This window comes from Aplysia californica, unplaced genomic scaffold (genome assembly GCF_000002075.1).
Source record: "Aplysia californica isolate F4 #8 unplaced genomic scaffold, AplCal3.0 scaffold00082, whole genome shotgun sequence".
Classification (NCBI taxonomy): domain Eukaryota; kingdom Metazoa; phylum Mollusca; class Gastropoda; order Aplysiida; family Aplysiidae; genus Aplysia; species Aplysia californica.
The window spans coordinates 438828-451918 of record NW_004797352.1 but is presented as its reverse complement, the minus strand read 5'-3'; positions in this window follow the sequence as shown (position 1 = coordinate 451918).

Below are 13091 nucleotides of genomic sequence, written 5' to 3'. Positions count from 1 at the left end.
CATGAAATTTTCACACAATGAAAAGAAGATGTAACATTAAAAATTCGACTGTTAAATTTTTAAATATATTGAATAGATTTTTGTAGGTGGTGTCTGGAGTGTGGATTTTGACATTTAGGAAAGATTCAATATACAAATTTGTTCCATTTATTCAAGAAATGTTTTGAAAAAACATGAAATCTAAATGTTAGGGGAAAACACATTGTAGGTACAATTGTTAAAATAATGGAACCGTTTTTTCTCTCCCTCTGCTGAAGAATTTTTCTTTTTTGGTTTAGTACATTCGATCGGCTTGTTGACGATCCTGTCGTGTCGTCAGGATACCACCGCCTGTGTTGTCAGAAGCTGCATCAGAACCAGCAGTGACAATGTCATCATATTATAGCAACGACGGAAACAACAGCAAAACGTAGCTGCCGCAACAACATCTCTAGAAACAACAATTTACATATTGACAACAGACCTATTAATTTACCTTTGAATATGTGTTCAAGATTGCTTTCGAACGTCGAAGCAATGAAAACATGTATCTGATTGCACCCGAAGTAACAGAAATTTCAATAAAATGATATCGCGTTACCAGCTTTTCATAAACAGTAGAATAAACACGAAGACAAGGGAGGCGATTGGCTAGGAGTTTATCCATCCTCTTGCGGTTAGCTTAAATACGTCAATTTCGCCAAATGCTGCTCTGAGTTGTATATCGACAGCAAACATACTTGGTAAAGTTGCAAGACGAAAAGATACAGCATTGAACTGAATATTATACATGAGGGAATGTGAGTTGTGGCATGCACTTCGCTAGCATCTTTAAAATTGCCGCACAGTAAAAAGTATGCTTCATTTTTTTCTCTCCATTCACCTTCAATTTCACCTATCCCGTCGTTTGGCTAACTGTTTGGGCACCACTGCAGATTTTGCAACCAGCCCCTTCCATTCCTCTCGGTTTTCAGCTTTCCGAAGTAAGATGCTCCAGTCACAGCTTGAGTTCACTTTGGTGTTGTCTTCCCATCTTCTCCTCTATCTGTCTCTACTTGTCCCCCTGTGTGCTGTCCCTTGTAGGGTAGTTTTTGCCAGCCCAGATGATCATGTGATGTGCCTTACTACTTCAGTTTGTGTCATTTAACTATAGTCTGGAGAATTTCAAACAGACTGATGGCGTTTCCAGTTCTTGTTCTCACTACCTCGCTGGTTATGTGAGCTTTTTGCGAGATGCCAAGGAGTTTGCAGAAACACATCATCTCAAGTGTCTGTATCCACCTTTTAAGGCCTGCCATTGTGGTCCACATTTCACATGTATACAAAAATATGGACAAGTCCAGAAACGCATCAGTTTGATTCTGGAGCTGATGGCAATTTTTTTGTCATTCCAAATAGTTTTCAGTTTGGTCTCTACAGCTGTGGTCTGGGCTATCTGGGAGAATACTTCAGGCATGGATCCTTCATCCAATATCATAGTTCCCAGATATTAAAGCTACGGACGGTCTCAACCTTTTTGTCTACGGTAATGTCACGACTGGTGCCATAAGTGTTCTTTGTTATCAGCTGGGTTTTCTCCTCACTGATTTGCATGCTATATGCTGTGGAGGTCTCTTCAAGTTGATTTGCCAAGTTGGACAGCTCTTTTTCTTGTCCAGCTCGGCCATCGATGAGGCCGCCAAAAACGAAGTGAGTTATTTTTGTCCTTTCTCCGATGCAGACTATTCCTTCACAGTCTTCAACTGTGTCAGTTATTATTCTTTCTACGAAGACGTTAGGGAAAGTAGGGGAGAGCAGGCACCCTTGGCGTGTTCCAGGTGGGGTTCGAAAAACCAGTTTTCTTTGTTGTCATGATCAACTGCGCTGGTCGCCTTGAAATAAACGCATTCAATGGTTTTGATCAAGTTGGCGTTGATGTTTTATAACCTCATGGTTGCCAACAAAGTTGCATGCTATTCTTTGTCGTATGCCCTTTTGTAGTCCAGAAGAACGAGATAAGATTGTGATGGTGTTCCAAGTACTTCTCTCAAATAGATTGAAAATGTGTTCAATTGTGTCCTTTCATGCTCTGAAACCTGCTTTTTCTTCTTTGATAATCTATTCACCTTGTGGTTTCTTCAGACTATTCAGAGGGATTCTTGATATGATCTTAATTGAACAACTGATCAGGCTGATGGTATTGAAGTTTGGCATTGTTTTTGGTTGCCTTTCTTCAGGAGAGTGATGGTCAGGGATTGAGTCCGAGGTGTTGATCAGTCTCCTATTTGTCAGATCTTATAAAAGTTGGTGAGTAACATATCTGTCATGGTCTCTCCTCTTGCCTGGGCCAGCTCCGATGAAATGTTGTCCACTTCTGCCGACTTGCCCTTCTTCAATGATTTTACTGCAGCTTCTCCCTCTCCATTAATGAAACACTAAACAAAAAATTCTTACTGGTCCTGGTACCACCAACATGTCTATGTTCCCAAATGTCTCGTTTGGATCATGGGCGTAAAGAATACTGGTGTCTGAGTGTTAATAGGCCCTTGAAAGAAAAAGATATGAAACAAATAGAATTTAAAATGTTGTCTCTTCGGTCGACTAATAGACAATTCTTACATTATCTATATATACGTTGACATCATATTCCTGTCTGTAGGTTTTTTCTTGTAAAAATCAACTTGAGATCCCCATTCGGAACTTACTTGACCAAGTAAGCACATCCAGAGGGTCTTTATCAATGGATCCACTTTCGAGTCACCGTGACGTCATGCCTGCAAGGTGCTTTCAAAAGTGGGGCGTACAATCTAACATTAACCGTTTTTATTTTAATTGTATTGTACAGTTCTGGAAAACATGTTCTTTAAAAAAATCGCTCTTCCACGTGAGAAAATAGATAGGCTAGAGTTTAATAATCTTTCCAGCTTTTGGCGTCTCTTTCAAACCTGCTAAAATCAGCTTTCTTTCGGTGCCTTAAAACGAAACGAATCTGAACCCTAAATAGTTCAATAATGCGCTGTGATAGTAGATGTCTTAAGATTGGTTTGAGGAGGATGATAGATAGATAGATAGATAGATAGATAGATAGATAGATAGATAGATAGATAGATAGATAGATAGATAGATAGATAGATATCGCAGTTTACATGATAGATAGATAGATAGATAGATAGATAGATAGATAGATAGATAGATAGATAGATAGATAGATAGATAGATAGATAGATAGATAGATAGATAGATATCGCAGTTTACATGATAGATAGATAGATAGATAGATAGATAGATAGATAGATAGATAGATAGATATATAGATAGATAGATAGATAGATGGATCGATAGATAGATGGATCGATAGATAGATAGATAGATAGATAGATAGATAGATAGATAGATAGATAGATAGATAGATAGATAGATAGATAGATAGATAGATAGATAGTCGCAGTTTACATGGAATAATTGATACCTGTCTTGTCTATTTCTCATGTACTCCTGTGTTAGACGGGACGCAATTAAAATGGCCGAGTCTAAAGTAAAGCGAAGTATCATCTTCTGTACATTACTTTTGGGACAACAGCTCTTCGTCAACAGCGCGACAGACTACCTTCAGAAATGTGCCGGGAAATGTGGCAAGACACGAAAAGCACCTTGCTCCTGTGACGTCAACTGCCCGGTGTACAAAAACTGCTGCGAAGATTTCAAGGAGGAGTGTCCTCAGATTTTAACGGAAAGCAAAGGCCTCTACGGCAGACAGTTGCAGGCCAAAGTCGAGTGTGTGAACAATGCGTTCACTATTACAAGTTGTGTGAGTGAAAGTGTTGAGATGAATTCAGATTTGGGGGAAAATAAAAGTAGTTTGTCTCTCGAGGAAGTAATGATGACAACACAAACGGTCCAACAGGCAGAAGATAAAAGCTATACAGTGCGTGATCTGCTGGATGTTCTCCATGCAGCCCCTGTGACAGACACAGCAACGGGGCTTGTTTATTTAAATATGGATGTATTCCGGTGTTACTCTACCTCCTCATCTCGACCTGTGAGCTGGAGCACTGAGTTGAGTATGTGGCGTCTCGAAAATCCGCTATCATTGGAATTTTTTGCTCAGAATATCAATTCACAATTTCCTTACCACTACATTCCTACCTTGCAATTACAAGAAAGCAGTCCAGAAGCGTCCTGCATTCCTAATACCAGAGTGACAACATTCTTTGACCGTTGTGACCCGGAACGTGTCAACAAAACTATATATAACGCTACCTTGGCTAAGAAGTGTGAAGAGTTTTTCTCTTACGTGCGAACTAGATTGCCAACTTTGTATTTTAAGAATATTTATTGTGCTATTTGTAACTTTGGCCCCAGTTTCAAGACAGAACCAGTAGCAGTTATTAGAAGAGTTCGACATAATCTCATATTTTCCGTCATGGTGTCGTTAACTAAAGAAAACATCCGCTTGTCTTATGACTATACGGGAAAATTAACTCGTGCCGGCCCATGGCAAGAAGCAATATGCAACGTTTCTTCTCAAGAGTTGTTAAGTGCGGGGCAATGTGACGTAATTTCGTGTCGCGGGATGAACATCAAGAGACCCACAGGCCAGTGTAGTCTGGAAACTATGGCTACCCTTGCCATTCCAAGGGACGAATACCCGTTAGACAACGTGCAGTTTCAACATCTCCCATCATTTTTCATATGCCATCTGAAATCATTATTTGATTTGCCAAATTTAGATACCATTACACACCCTGAGCCACTAATTTTCGTAAACAAGGAGGGTCACCACCAACTTTACGGCCACAATTTCCCTTTATATGATCAAGAGCTACCGGTACTTCAAATGCAAGAGGATCGTAGCGGACTATGGCTACGCCTCATCAACGCTGCAAAAACGTTAAAATATTACAGGAAACAGGAATTTTTATCACCCAGCATTTCACGTTTTGACGGGGCCGGGCCGAGGGGGGACACTGTGTATTTTGGAAAAGTGGTGAACTTTTCAGAGAGTCTGGGCCATTTGACTCTGCCGGATCGGGGCCTGATTGTTAACGATATGGTTGCGTCTGTGTGCCTGTGTAACCACGATGCGCTTGATGGGGACTGTTACTTTTACTGTGTGACTGATAACATATATGAGGCAGACATACCACTCGTGTCTAATCTGACTGATGATCCTTGCTTTCTTCACTTTAAAAAATTGGTTGAAGCGCCAGCTGCCGGTGACACCGCTGTTTTCGTGTTCCAAATAAACCTCACGGGTTCCATTGTGTACTTATTTGCTCTCTACCTGACCAAAGAGTTATAAACACCTCGGGCTAGAATTTGTTTCAGTTGTTTCGTGTGGAACACTTGGAGCGGAACAAGACAACATTGATATTGACCTCTTTAAAATCGAGCTTGTTGTACACATCTAAACGGTGAAAAGGTATATGTTAAACACCCCTCTCAACACTATTACTATTAGATTATTTAAGAGGAGGGACCTTCGAGTTAAACGTGCATCTCCGAAAGGACAGAGCCAAAATTAAATGGGAAATCCGTATTAAGTGTCTTTCCCAAGGACACAACGTTGGATCGAGCTGAAGCTCGAACCCCCGAACCCGCAATCTCACGTTTACAAGTCCGGTATCTTAACAACTAGGCTACCGACGCCACCTGTACATATCTATTGAACCCTTAAATTTGCATTTGTTTAAAGAATGGCAACTCTAAGACATCGCTATCATGTAGACTATCGTGTCATGCATTCATTTTATCACTTTTGAAGAAGAGAAATATACAACGTTAGTCTTGGCGTGAAATATTTTCTAGTAATACAAAATAGTATTAAATGATGTTGTAATAAAAAGAGGACAGCTTTCAGCTCTTAAATTGTGTTCGTTGTCCTTTAAAAAACCCGAAATAAATTAACGAATTTGGCCTTCTTCAGGGAAACGCACTGACCTACAACAAAGGCAGATCAAAATGCCTTGAGCTTCAAAAACCCGCCCAAGGTTGGCAAAACCAAAAACGTTTTTGGCAAAACTCAACCGTCCTGGTGGACAGGCGGAGGTACTCGAGTACAAAAACTCCTCCCCACTTGGAAATTGAACTTTTATGTTTTGCGTGCGACGATGAAGCACCCAGTCCTGCGTGGGTGGTTAGCGGGTGCTCTGGTGTGGTTTGCTTCTTCTTTCCTATCAAACATATATCGTCCTTATCTCCCCTTCTTCTTTTTTATGTTTGTTACTCTCTTGTAACACCTCTAATCTTTTGGCGCTCATACGACCTTATGCAGTTGCGAGCGCCGCAAAACCTCTACAAAAACGAAAACCCAGCCCTACACCATAAACTCTGGTGTCTTCAATCTGCCACATATAAGAGGTACCCGAGGCGTTTCACAGAACACAACCTGAAGGAACGAGAGACGGCTCGAGGGATTTGTTGTCTGAACTTTGTTTTAAGTCTCAATCGAGTCCATTCAGTAGGTGACGGACAGCGGCCATCCTGTCTAGGTGGTAGCGGAGACAGCAAAAGACATAATATATACTTGACAAAACAGAGTACCCCGGGCGGGAATCGAACCCACGCCTGTTAGATACAACGGTGATTAGACTTCTTTACCCAAGCAGATGCTGGTCTGCCTAAAAGAAATATCTGAACGCATAGCTATCAATAACCAGTTTTGTTTCTTACGAATACTATTTGAAGTGTAAATGGCGAGTCATAAATATCATTGTAAGATTTTTGCAGGTGGTTGGCTGGCGCTCTGGTGTGGTTTGCTCCTACTTTCCTATCAAACATTCAAACATCTATCGTTCTTATCTCTCCTTCTTTTTTTGCGTTTGTCACCCTCTTGTAACACCTCTAATCTTGGGCAATAATGTAATCTAATAGTGTTGTAAGAGCCGTACAACGCTTACTAAAGCTAAACTTAAGTTTTTTACCCCCCCCCCCCGACCCCCGATCCCCAATCAACAGTATATTATTATTTTCACAATAATGTCGAGATTCCTTTGAGTAATCTCCGATATGGGAGAAAAGTTTTCCGTAATGCCCGTTTAATTCGTCTTATGAGCGCAGAGTCGAGAAAAAGCATCAACTATTACACATGTATACTTATTATTGTTGGTTTTTTTAAATACATGTAAAATGCAAGTGACTTACGCCGCCATCGACATAATACAGGGGTAAATTGGTTGCTTTTAAGGAGGGCTATCCCAAAAAATGGTGTTTTGAGAAAATCGAAGTTTAAGTTTTTGCCACTTGTTCAGTTTCTTTAAAAGACAAGAAGAGTTTTCTCTATAACCAAACAAATATACACACTACACACCAATGAAACCAAACTTTGCCTATAGGTAGAGCAATGCCCACTTTTGGTGTAGGTCAAGATTTCTGGAAACCCCGGAAATCGCTTGTCCTTATAAGCGATCAATTATGAGGCTGACCGCTTTGAGCCAGTCTGGACTTCGTGGTAGGACACAAAAAACCCAGCAGACAAATGAAAAGAATCTACGTTTTTTGGGTTTAAAAAAATCCTCACTCGGGAATCAGACTCAAGTCTTCGACGCTCAGCATCGACGAGCCTAACCTCGATAACCCAGTTGCCAACTTCTTGATACGCAGTACAGTAAGTTGACTCTTACAGCCGACCAGCAGAATAACAACACCAATCTCAGCCTCCTTTAACCCTATCCGTACGCCCTGGTGTCATTTTGTACCCTCGGGATTGTATTCTTCACAGTATAGAATACTTCTAGTGCGCAGATCTCTTTGAAATTTTCAGAATTTCTCAAACAATCATTTTGACAGACTGCTATGCAAAGCGTACGGATCGGATTGACTAGTAAATTTCCTATTTGGAAAGTGGTGGCACAGAGTTCCCCACGTCGTATGGATACGATAGTAAAACACGATGTACAGATAGGGTTAACACTCTTTGCTGAGACGTTTCCATGTGCGTTTGTTCAGACAAGAGAAAATTATCGTTCTTAAATAAAAGTCATGATACCGTTCCTCCTAATCTGAGAATAAATAACTGCACAAGCGGAAGTTACATCTCCTAAAAGTTCCTTTAAGATAAGATAGGATAAGATAAGATAAGATAAGATAAGATAAGATAAGATAAGATAAGATACATCTTCATTGTCCAGATCCTGGCACATTGGTTTGGTGTTTCACCTCGTACGCATACACACACACACATACACACACTCACACACACACACACACACACACACACACACACACACACACACACACACACACACACACACACACACAATCGCACATACGCTCCAAGAAAAGTTGTTCTTCATACTTTTTTGTTTACTTATTATTATTATTATTATTATCATCACAATTATTATTATTATTATTATTATTATTATTATTGTTATTGTTGTTGTTGTTGTTGTCGTAGTTGTTGTTGTTGTTGTTGTTGTTGCTGCTGATGATATCATTATTATTATTATTATTATTATTATTATTATTATTATTATTATTATTATTATCATTATTAAGATTATTCATATTATTATTGGTAGTAGTAGTATTATTGTTATCCATCTTTGTTTCTATTATTGGTACTGTTATTATTGTTGTTTTTATTATTACCACCGTCGTTATGGCTATCGTTATTACTATCATCGTTATCATGGCTATTATTTTTTAAATAATACCTTTAATATATAAAAGCATTATAATTTTACATTCCCCCTCCCTCTATCTCTCTATCCGAATGAAATATATGAATATATCTCAATCCATTTCATTCAAGTATGGAGGAAATGATGTCGAAAAAACAAAACAAAAACAAGCAACTTTACAAGTTGAAAGTGATTTAAAACATGGGTCTCTACATCTTTCTTTCCACTCCTTACACAAGAGGATGTCGGTAAAAGGATGTGACCCTCTACAAAAAGAACAAAAATGCAATAGTTGAGTTTATACATCATATTTCCACTCCTTAAACCACGAGGAGATTGGTCTTATAGATGTAACTCAATAGAATGACCGAACACAAAATGAGAATAGACATCTGCTTTCCTCTTGAAAAAAAAAAAAGAATGGTGATCTGAACATATAACCTCAAATTGTATGGATTGAATTACCTAATTTAACGTATTCATACAAGGTATCTGATCCCATACAATCGGCGGATTCCAAGTAGTGTCCTTTTAGAAATTTTGATTTATAATAATATTGCTCCATTTTTTATTTTAATATTATTTCATTATTTTACTCAAATGAATTCTATTGTTAGCATTATTGTTTTTTATATTGATGTTATGGCCGTGTTTCTTTCTTCTTCTTCTTCTTCTTCTTCTTCTTCTTCTTCTTCTTCTTCTTCTTCTTCCTCTTCCTCTTTTTCTTCTTCTTCTTCTTCTTCTCCTTCTTCTTCTTTTTCTTCTTCCTCTTCCTCTTCCTCTTCTTCTTCTTCTTCTTCTTCTTCTTCTTCTTCTTCTTCTTCTTCTTCTTCTTCTTCTTCTTCTTCTTCTTCTTCTTCTTCTTCTTCTTCTTCTTCTTCTTCTTCTTCTTCTTCTTCTTCTTCTTCTTCTTCTTCTTCTTCTTCTTCTTCCTCTTCTTCTTCCTCTTCTTCTTCCTCTTCTTCTTCTTCTTATAAATTGGAAAAAAGATATTATTAATCCGGATACAGGAAAAAGAGGCTAAAACAGCAGCTGGACATGGATGGCTGGTGCCTCTATAAATAAATCATTGATGGTCTGGTCTGGTCAGATCAGTATTAATGACAGAACAAAAAGCCATTGCAGCAAGTGCCTCGGGACAATGCTGAGCTGTTTTTGTTTGTTTGTTTGTTTGTTGTTGTTGTTTTATTGGTGGGGGGGGGGTTGCTTTTTGTTTTGTTTATTTTGTTGTTTGTTTGTTTGTTCGTCCTCTTGTGCCACAAGGTATCAAGGGAAGATGTATATCGTCGGACATGGGCCTGGCGTTGTTGCCTTTATTGGTCGTCATATTGTGACTTGGAAGGGTCTCTTTGACTCTATCAATCTGTTTTTCTTGGTCTTCTCTTTGCCTTGAATCCATCGAATTTCATCGCAAAGTTTGGTGGCAACAATTCATTGAAACTTCGCAGTGAATAAAATATTGCAGATACATTTTTTAAAAGTCTTGGAAGATATGTTCTTCTTCAGCATACCGCACGATAACTTCTTGTTAAGAGATACTCGTATAGAGCGCCAGTGGTCTCTTTAAGTCTATTTCCTATTTCTGAATTCACCCTCCCCTTCCCCGCGTGTCCCCAGCCTATCCTTACTGACCATGCACCATCTCGCTTTCTCTCTCCTTCTCACTTTCTCCCCAGAGTGTACACAATGGTTTCTGAAGTCCTCTTGTTTGGTTTGATCAGAGCAGGATAGTAAGCGAATTCTGAAACATTGCTTTCAAACAACAACAAAAGTTGCCTGTTTAACAAAATCGGATAATAGCTATGCTAACTACCAATGTTTTTATCTGAATGTTCGGAAACCGATTGATAATATAAACAAATAATAAAAAAAAAAAGAATTGCAGTGAGCTATGAGTGAGCGCTACAAAAGACTAGAGAAAAACCACCCAAACAGGAAAATAATTGAACAGAGACGACCAAAGACACGGATTCTTGGAAGATCAATACTTGATACAGCCACTGAACTAGAAGAAAAACACCATCTATCATGTAACGGAGAAATGCTGAAATCCTTAAGACCAGAACTCCCCCCAAACACTAACATCAAGAATGCCAACATCAAAACTTCACTCATAAAAGAGAAAGGAATGTGACCCAGTAGAACTGAAGACAACAGCTCTGAAGACAATTGACTCATATCCTAGGGATTCTATTCATATTTACACAGACGAATCAGCCTTCAAGGGAACTATAAACGCAGGCTTTGGGGTAAGAATTGAACATCCTGACAAAACATGTGAAGAGCTATTTGATGCATGTGGTACTTCTTGTGCAAGCTACGAGGCTGAGGCCATCTCCATTGAAGCAGCAATCCTTCTCCTGATCAACATTTTCACAATACATCCCAACAAAATCAAGGACACTATTATCTTCACAGACAGAAAGTCAGTACTCCAAGCTTTGGAAAAAATGAATTTCGAAAGACCAGCTGCCTATTCGTGGCTCAAACAATCAACACCTTCATACAGACCTACAGTGGATACCTGGCCACAGCAACATCCCAGGAAACGACAGAGCAGACACCCTTGCCAAGAAGGGAGCATCCCAAACACAACCTCACAACCTAGTATCACAACAGATAGCCAAGAACATCATCAAATGCAACACCAGGGAGCAGTGGCTGAATGGATGGGCAATGGGCAGAACTGGAAGAACTGTATTTGCACACACGACAGCCCTGAGTAGAAGAGAACAAATCATGATATTTCGCCTGCGAACACAACACATCCCACTAAAGTCCTACCTTAATAGGATCCGCAGGGATACCCCACCCGACTGCCCGTTGTGCGACTGCCAGGATGAAACTGTACCACACCACCTCTTTAACTGCCCTGCACTTTGCGACCTGCGTAGCACTTACCTACCTGCCTCCCCAGACATCGGAAATACTCTATACAGCGACAAAGCACAGCTGAATAAAACCTGAAAATTCTTTGCCATATCGACAGACCGAAGGGCTAGAACCCAAATGGCCGCTGGATCGGAAAAGTAAAGTAAGAGTAAGTAAAGATAAGTCACAATCTTCGTCTCAAAGGTTCAAAGGTATTTAAAAGGATAAATTCAATTACACGATGTCATATATTCATGTTATCTGTTTCGAGATAGGAGGAGGGGTACTGGTTATTTGAAGGTGTAGGCCTACCATGATGTTTCTGGGTTAGTTGAACGTCTACCGTGATGTTTCTAGTTTAGTTGAAGGTCTACCGTGATGTTTCTGGGTTAGTTGAAGGTCTACCGTGATGTTTCTAGTTTAGTTGAAGGTCTACCGTGATGTTTCTAGTTTAGTTGAAGGTCTACCGTGATGTTTCTAGTTTAGTTGAAGGTCTACCGTGATGTTTCTAGTTTAGTTGAAGGTCTACCGTGATGTTTCTAGTTTAGTTGAAGGTCTACCGTGATGTTTCTAGTTTAGTTGAACGTCTACCGTGATGTTTCTAGTTTAGTTGAACGTCTACCGTGATGTTTCTAGTTTAGTTGAAGGTCTACCGTGATGTTTCTAGTTTAGTTGAAGGTCTACCGTGATGTTTCTAGTTTAGTTGAAGGTCTACCGTGATGTTTCTAGTTTAGTTGAACGTCTACCGTGATGTTTCTAGTTTAGTTGAAGGTCTACCGTGATGTTTCTAGTTTAGTTGAAGGTCTACCGTGATGTTTCTAGTTTAGTTGAAGGTCTACCGTGATGTTTCTAGTTTAGTTGAAGGTCTACCGTGATGTTTCTAGTTTAGTTGAAGGTCTACCGTGATGTTTCTAGTTTAGTTGAAGGTCTACCGTGATGTTTCTAGTTTAGTTGAAGGTCTACCGTGATGTTTCTAGTTTAGTTGAAGGTCTACCGTGATGTTTCTAGTTTAGTTGAAGGTCTACCATGATGTTTCTAGTTTAGGTGAAGGTCTACCATGATGTTTCTGGTTTAAATGAATGTCTACCATAATGTTTCTGGTAAGATGAAGGTCTACCGAGATGCTTCTGGTTTAGTTGAAGGTCTACCGCTGGACCAGTCTGACATCTAGTGGTGGGCGCTAATCGATACCAGTATTCAGTACTTGTTAAGAACAACATCCTGAGTAAGTACTTGCAAAGACCGTGAAGTAGGCCTAGCATCTGCGTTTGTTGCCATTTTTTTGTCCAAAAGTTGACAAAAGTTGCCACAAAAATGTCAAAAGTTGCCATAAAAGTTGCCATTAATTTCCAAGCTGTCAACTCTCTCTCTGACGACGTATATAGAAATACGTTGATAGAGATAACTTAATCTAAAGCACCAGAACTTCTTTGACTCTGTTTTAAGGATCCAGAATATCATTTATAGCCATACAGAGTGTAAAAACGTGAAAAATAAACTAACAAGTATAAAAGCGTGCGTCGATCTATCCGAAGATTGGCCGTTTTAACCAGGGGCAGTTTGTTAACTGGGCAAGACCGGCGGTGCCGGTCAGATTTTTGTCAACTGAACTGTTGACTAGAGGTTTATTGCTGATGA